Consider the following 7,911-nt stretch of genomic DNA (forward strand, 5'->3'; position numbering starts at 1 on the left):
AATTAAGTGTAGGTCATCGCAAACTAAATGTATCTAGTATTATATATATATATATATATATATATATATATATATATATATATATATATATATATATATATATATATATATATATATTATGATGAATATATATATAATGAGGAATATATATATAATGAGGAATATATGTATATATATATATATAATGAGGAATATATGTATATATATATATATATATATATATATATATATATATATATACATATATATATATTTATTTATTTATTTATTCCAGCAATATGTCATAGCAAGATATAACTATATTTACATAAAATATATAGAAATAGAATTTTAATTGTAAAAGAAGACAATATCAGCTTAAATGCTATATAGTTTAATTTTTATAATCTCAAAAAATACCTTTATATGTTAAATATATATAATTAAGGACTGACAAGCTATATTTTCGTTAGTAAATTGATAACTATGATCACTAAATTCAAAAGTATAATAATCCTATGAAAAATTAAAATCAAATAAATGTTTCCATCATATAAATATGGCATTGATGAAATATTCAGAAATATATTAAGAGAATGAGTGTTACAACAATTGGTTGTAGATCAAACCTTCCATAACTTTGTATTTGCAAGTTAATAAATAGTTGCGATCAATAGTCATCCAAAACAAAACATCTATCTTTTCACCACCTGCGCTCTAATCCCCTCTTAGTCCTAATTGAAATGAACGGCTCTTGCCTTGAAGACGCATTTTGCTTTGACAAACATCTGGGACCGATCTTCACTTATAACGTGAAATGAAAGACTTACATCAGATCCGTTGCCACTGAAAGTATCTCAGTCCCAACGCAACCATTTTAGTCCAAAGTAGAAGGAGGCTTCGTTCACATGAGTGAATAACAAACAAGGTCTTGAACAGATGTGCATCCTCTGTACTAGCCATTATCAATGAGCCTCAGGTGATTTCGTCAGCATCTGATAAAACCAAACTCTTTCCCAAGAACATTGCATCAAACTCAACCCCGTGTGATCAGAATCATCTACCTCCCGAATTTACTTCCGACACTAAAAATAATCTGAGTGACATTGCAAAGTTATTCAATCAGTACGTAAAGGAGAAATGCTCACTCAACATCTTGGAAAACCTAATAAGTCTGCTCAGTATTTAAAAATACTGGAGATTGGTCTTCTGCATTTAAATACAGACATTCTGTTTGTCATGAGTAAGTTGCTTGAGTCCGGGTTAAATAGAACAATTGTCAATCACCTCGGCAAAAATAACCTACTCAGTGACAAGCAATATGGTTTCCGTCCTGTGAGATCTACAATTGATGTACTGACTGTAATGTCACATAGGATCACTGATTCTATCGACGGGGGTTTCCTCTCTACAGCACATTATCTTGACATATCAAAGGCATTTCATAGGGTTGGGCATAAAGATCTACTACACAAGATTTCCATCTATGAAATATCTGGAAATGTTTTCTCAAACTTCGAATTCTTTTTCTTTAATAAGTTTATAAAAGTAGTTGTAGATGTGTAGAAGTTTGAAGCCTAAAGTCTGAAAGCTGACATGCCTCAAGGATCCATCTTGGGCATAACTCTCTTCCTTATCTTAAATCACATCCTTTCATTCTATCGATATATACACAGACGACACTACCATTTATGGCAACACTTCAAGGGCCAGCAACGAGCACAATATTTCAAGTCTCTCTCCTCTGACCTTGAACACATGATGCAATGGAGAAAATGATAGCTGGTTAATTTTTATGCATCCAAAACCAAGCTTCAATCTTTTCATCACTAATACTCTGATCCTTACTTGGCACCAATTGATATGAATGGCTTTTGACTCAAAGAAGCACCCTGCTTCCAGCTTCTGGGCCTGACCTTCACTTCTGACCTGACTTATATCAAATCTGTTGCCAAAGTTGCTGAAAAAATGGTTGTGTCATTCTATTGTTCCAAAATATGTAATCTTCTACCTGTATAAGAACCAAATATGTCCTAAGATAGAGTACTGTTGCTACATCTGGAGAGGTGTTGCTCTGAGTACTCTATCCTGCCTTTACAGAGTTCAGAACCGGCTTCAAAGCCTGATAAGTGACACCCTTTTCTCCTCCCTACAACGTTTTTCCCACAGAAGAGACGTTGAGAGCCTGTCTCTGCTCTATTGTCATTTTCCTGGCAAGTGTTAGTCGGAGTTTCAATCTATGGTCCCCCTTGTATAACTACAACCACTACCAACAATTTCTCTCACTCTCTATTTGTGCTAAAGGCTAAATGCAAATTTTATCAACAAAGCTTCTTTTTTAGAGCCTTTGTAACTTTGTTTAGCTGTCCAGTTTTCCTGCTAACTACAACACGGTCGTCTTCAAGTCTAATATAAATAAGTTTTTGTTGAGCCGCCCAATTAAATAGTCAAATTCTACTCAATTCTCATTACTAACGATCACTCCCTTGTAAAAAAACGTACAAGAGCCAAATACGTCCTAAGATGGAGTATTTTTGCCGCATCTGAGGAAAAACTGCCAAGAGTACCCTTTCTTGCTTTAACAGAATACTAAACCGTCTTTGAAATCTAATTAGCGAGAACCTTTTCACCTCTTTTTCACAGAAGAGTCGTTTTGGGTCCATCTTTGCTTTATCATTGTTTTCATGACAGGTGCTCGAATGAGCTTCAATTTATGGTCTCTATCCTTTGTAAAACTTTCGCAACAAATACTCGTTCAACTATAACCACTGTCAACAATTACCCTTACTCTTTATCTGTGCCTAATTATAAATGAAAATTCCATGAGCGAAGTTTCTTTCCTAGAACTAAAACACAATACTGCAGGGCTCCTTCTCAGCTGACTATAACATGGTTGTTTTCAAATTTAATGTAAATAAGTTCTTGTGATATTCTAAATAATTAAACCCTACCCACGTTTTATTGTTACTGATCATCACAATGTTGTCTTACTGTCTACCCGATACTCATTAACCCTTATCTTAGAGTGGCCTCTGGATCATGATAAGTTATGAGTCCCAAAGTAAAAAAATCATATTTATGAATTGTTTGCAACAGGTATTCTGCTTTTGCATTAAATGACTCATAAGGGTTGATCTGCTGTTAAAAAGACAAATCAATTCAAACCTTTAATATTTCATCATGCATAGGCAGGTACTTAAGCTATTAACAACTATTCACCAATTTCATTTCACATTCCTGTTTATTGAGTGAAAAATGAGTTGCAACGCTATTTTCTTTCTATTTGTGGTTGAGCTGCAATTATTACAGGAGTCACTTAATCATTTAAGTTCGTATTTAAGCCATGCTGTAATTGTTGAAAATACATTTGTGTGCAACAAGTGCTGGTAACAAGAGTTTTAATCTCTTAATAAGTTTTGCTGATGGTAACATTGCTCTAAGGAAATGGTTAAAACCTTAGAGAAAGACCTCCAATCTGTAGTGGTATGGGGACAGAAATAGATGGTAACATTCAATGCTGCCAAGATTAAGCTTTTTTCGCTTTACAATTACAATAAACCTTTCAACTAATTATAGTCGTGGCTAATGATACACTACCTGAAAGTTCTTCGGATTAATGTTCACAGGGAACATGAATTAGAAAAGATACATTGAGAGCATTGACAAGACTGCTGCAAAGAAGGTGGGCTCTCTCTACCATGCTAGAGAGTTACTTACACCTAAGAGTCTTCTGTACTTCTACAAGGCCATCATTAGGCCATGTATAGAGTATTGTTGCCATATTTGGGCCAGTGGATCTGCTACTAGTCTTTCTCTCCTAGATAGGGTTCAAAAAAGAATCACCAACCTTATAGGTCCCGCTCTGTCAACTAACCTCTGTCCCATCGACAAAATGTTGCATCCATGTGCCTATTTTACAAGCATTTTAATTGAATGTGCTCCAACAGACTCCAAGCTCTTGAATTTCCTAGATGTAAATATCCCCGACAAACACCAACTGACAAACCGATAAATCGACAAGCACAAAAATTCCACCCATATACAATAAAGATCCTTAGATACTGGAAAACCTTCTAGTCTAATAGTATCTTCCCTCGCATTGCTAGATTTCGGAATTCCATCCCAGGTTACTGCTTCTCGGCTGTACTGACATATAGAAATTCAAAAGTAATGTAAACAAACATCTTACTGCTCAACTGCCTACATAGTATCCCTGTAAATTATGTCCCGAATAGTAGCCCTCTACGTCTAAGTGGCACTGTACCTTTTTTGGGGTGAAATAACAATAAAAAAGTGTTCACTGAAAGTTTTACTAATAGGCTTCTTAACATAATCACTTGTTGAATAATGATTCAAATATCATTGGGCTAAAATCACTACTCAACTATTTTTTTTTTTTTACTGTGTCAAATATAAATCCAATCAAATTTGCTCAGGACAAAATCAGGAATTCACAAAATGCCTGGGGAAATGATACATTTCATGTGCTAACCAGCAATCAGGTAAGAAATTAAGGCTCTAATGTTGTAGAACCATTTGTGACTTATACGTTTTCATACTTTGAAGAATTGATTTACCTAAATCTAAAATGTCTCGTGCAAACTCATGTCAAATATTGCCATATGACCTGATGATGATGCGGATTTTATTTGCAGATGTGAGAATAGATGTGAGGATAGGAAAGTTGCAAAATAAAGCAAAACATTGTAAGATATATAAATATATATATATATATATATATATATATATATATATATTTATATATATATATATATATATATATATAATTTTTTTACTATATATATATACTTTTTGTGTGTATCAGTTTTGTGTGTATCATTTTTGTGTGTATCATTTGGGTTATTTGAACTACTGCTCTCATCTTGAATGTTATTTTCATGATATTTTGGCCAATGTAACCTCCGACCTTCTTCAGGTGCATTTTGCTTAACTCGAAAATCTCTCCATCAAACCCAGGAATCTACAAAATTTTAAACAAAACTCTTCATTTGATCTGTAGGTTTAGTTTGCTCTTATTCTGACAGCCATTGTCGAATAGAAGTCTTAAATGATTTGTAAGTGTATTCTAAGTATCGCCCGCACTGAGTATTGAACTTTCAACCCCCAGAAGACTGTCAGTTAGAACTAATTATTACTCACCATTATATTCGTTATTCCATCGGTTCTAAAAGACAATTCTTGTATGAATTTTAGGGTTCTTAAACCTATGATGGGCGTGCAATAAGTAATGCCCCTGACCCACTTCCCATAGAAGTAGAGTAACGAAACTTGGCAGAATTATTAGTCTTTTTCTACATAGGAAGCACCCAGAGTTATGCATTTCTCCCATTGTTTGATGCAGCTCTGGAGACCGTTTTTGTAGAACACCCCAAGTTTGTACTACAACCACGACGTGACTTCAGAAACCAAGGCTGCATTATCTGGGAAACGCTTTCCTTTCAAAAACAACTTCATGGCTGGGAAGAGGTGAAAGTCAGAGGGTGCAAGGTCAGGAGAGTAGGGAGGATGGGGATAATTTCATAATCACACGCCCGTGCTTCTGATCTGGTGACATGCAAGTTGTGGACCGGAGCGTTTTCCTGCAGGAGGAGGGTACCTTTGCTGATCTTGACCCGCCTCTTGATTTTGATAACTTCCCTTAATTTTCTCAAAAGTGAAGCATAATAGGCTCCTATAATTGCCAGGAAATCTCTCATCCGTCCTGGTCCCAGAAGACTGTGAGCATGACCTTGCCAGCAGAGGGCTGCAACCTTGCCTTCTTTGGAGGTGGTAAGTCCAAGTGCTTCCATCACATTGACCGGGCTTTGGTCTCTGGATCATAGTGATGAACCCAGGTTTCATCCTGTGTAATCAGTCTTTTGAAAAACTTGGACTCATCTTGGCACATCTCCAAATTTATCCTCGAGCACACAACGTGTTCTCGCTTCTGGAATGGTGTGAGAAACCTGAGAATCCATCTGGCAGACACCTTATGCATATGCAAATGGTCATGAATGATAGTTCCCACAGACCCTGTACTAATTTTGACATCTTGGGCTATTTGGCGAATAGTAATGCACCGATCTTCCAAAATGGCAGCCTCAACTTGACGGACAGATGCCTCATCAATGGCAGAAGGGAGGCGACCAGAACTGGGAGCTGTTTCCACCAACTTCCGGCCATGTTTGAATTCACGATGCCAGCGTTTTACAAGGTCATATGATGGGGCATTATACCCATAAGTTTCTTTCATTTCATCAAAAGTTTCCTGTGGTGTGCATCCTTTCAAATACAAAAACCGGATCACTGCTCGACATTCAACAGGCTCCATTTCACACATAACTCAGTTCAAACACCTGTAAAACAGAAACCACAATTAGTTCAGAGCTGTAATTTGCCACATAACCCATAGAGATATAAATCATTGCACATGCAAAATTTGAGCTAGATCAGACAACTGGAAGTGGGTCAGGGGCATTACTTATTGCACGCCCTCTCATGCTATTGTTTTAGATGCGTAGTTTTACTACTTCTGTATAAGTACATGCATATATGTGTGTAAATATCTAACAGGTAAATTCATAAACTACTGGTCACATAACTGAAATTTTCAGGAAATAATATTCATGCACCAAGGATGGTTTATAGCGAATAATATTTTTATTTACATGCATGAATAACGCGTACAGACATCGGCAAATTTACATGTTAAATGTACATTAACACCGAGCAGACATTTTTTGCGGTCATACGCATGCGTACACTTATTAGAGAACACAATATTAGGCTGTAACGCTAGATTTAAATTCTAGCTGATAACACAAACTCTTTTTTTTTTTTAAATAAAAAAAGAATGAAATAATACGTAAATGTTACTCGCGGCTTCGAATTTGTAAGCCTATATATCTTTTATTTTACGATCTCATATTTATTTCATATTCATATATATTTTTAAGAAGGAGGGGGTGGAAAATAATATACAAAATATGAACCGTGCTGAAATAATAACATTTAGAAAGCCATTCTTAATATGGGAAGGGAAAGGTATTCTTTAAACTATTCTGTACTTTCACCTAACAATTTATTAAATAAGAAACTGAAATACGGACTGTACTGGATAATAGCGTTCTTCTTCTTCTTCTTCTTCTTCTTCTTCTTATTATTATTATCATCATCATCATCATCATCATCATCATCATCATCATCATCATCATCATCATCCGTATTGGCTGCGATCGTTATCATGTTGTGCATCCCTAAAAAAGGAAAGTGGAATATTCCAAATAAACCTTGTCACCCCTTTAAAGGAAAGTCGAATATTCCAATTAACGATTGAGACAATTTTTTGTTCCTTTTCTCCATGTTAAAAAACTACCCTGGTGTCTAAATCTGTCCCATGGGGAGGCATTGTAAATAGGTGCTATATTTAATGCAACAAAGTTTTGATATTACAAAAGTAACTGGAAAAAAGTTATTTCTGATTTAATTACAAAATACCCTGGAAATTTCTCTTCTAATTTATTATAAGATGCCCTGGAAATGTCCCTTCTGATTAATTTTTTTTTGTTTACTTGCTTCTCTACGAGGGCAGAGTTAGACATGAGGTCGGTTTTAAATTTGGGGGGAAACTAGCTCCCCAAAAGTGGAACTCAAGATATTATTATTATTATTATTATTATTATTATTATTATTATTATTCAAATTTTCTTACTTCGTTAAAAACAAAAACGGATCCCTTTACTTTTCTTATGTTTTAGATTCTCTTCATTTTCTCACAATTCGTCACTTCCTTACATATCATCTATCCATCTTAATAGATTATTTATTAAAGAAGAATATTTTTACTGTGGGGGAGCAGAGTCACATCAGGTTTAAGAGGAGTAAAGATAGATCCAGCATGATCCATGTTCTTGGATATTAAACTAAAAAAGG

At 35.0% G+C, this 7,911-nt stretch overlaps 1 long non-coding RNA gene across 1 annotated transcript in view; it reads right to left on the reverse strand.

Moving 5' to 3' along the window:
• Positions 1-7,203, reverse strand: part of LOC145284992 (uncharacterized) — a 58,499-nt gene extending 51,296 nt beyond the window's left edge. The window contains exon 1 of the long non-coding RNA XR_013868923.1: positions 7,089-7,203. This is a non-coding gene — a long non-coding RNA (uncharacterized LOC145284992). The remainder of the gene's footprint in view (positions 1-7,088) is intronic.
• Between the last annotated feature and the right edge of the window lie 708 nt (positions 7,204-7,911).

The sequence above is a fragment of the Euprymna scolopes genome, chromosome 9 (genome assembly GCF_053919585.1).
Source record: "Euprymna scolopes isolate OS-2025 chromosome 9, ASM5391958v1, whole genome shotgun sequence".
Classification (NCBI taxonomy): Eukaryota; Metazoa; Mollusca; class Cephalopoda; order Sepiida; family Sepiolidae; genus Euprymna; species Euprymna scolopes.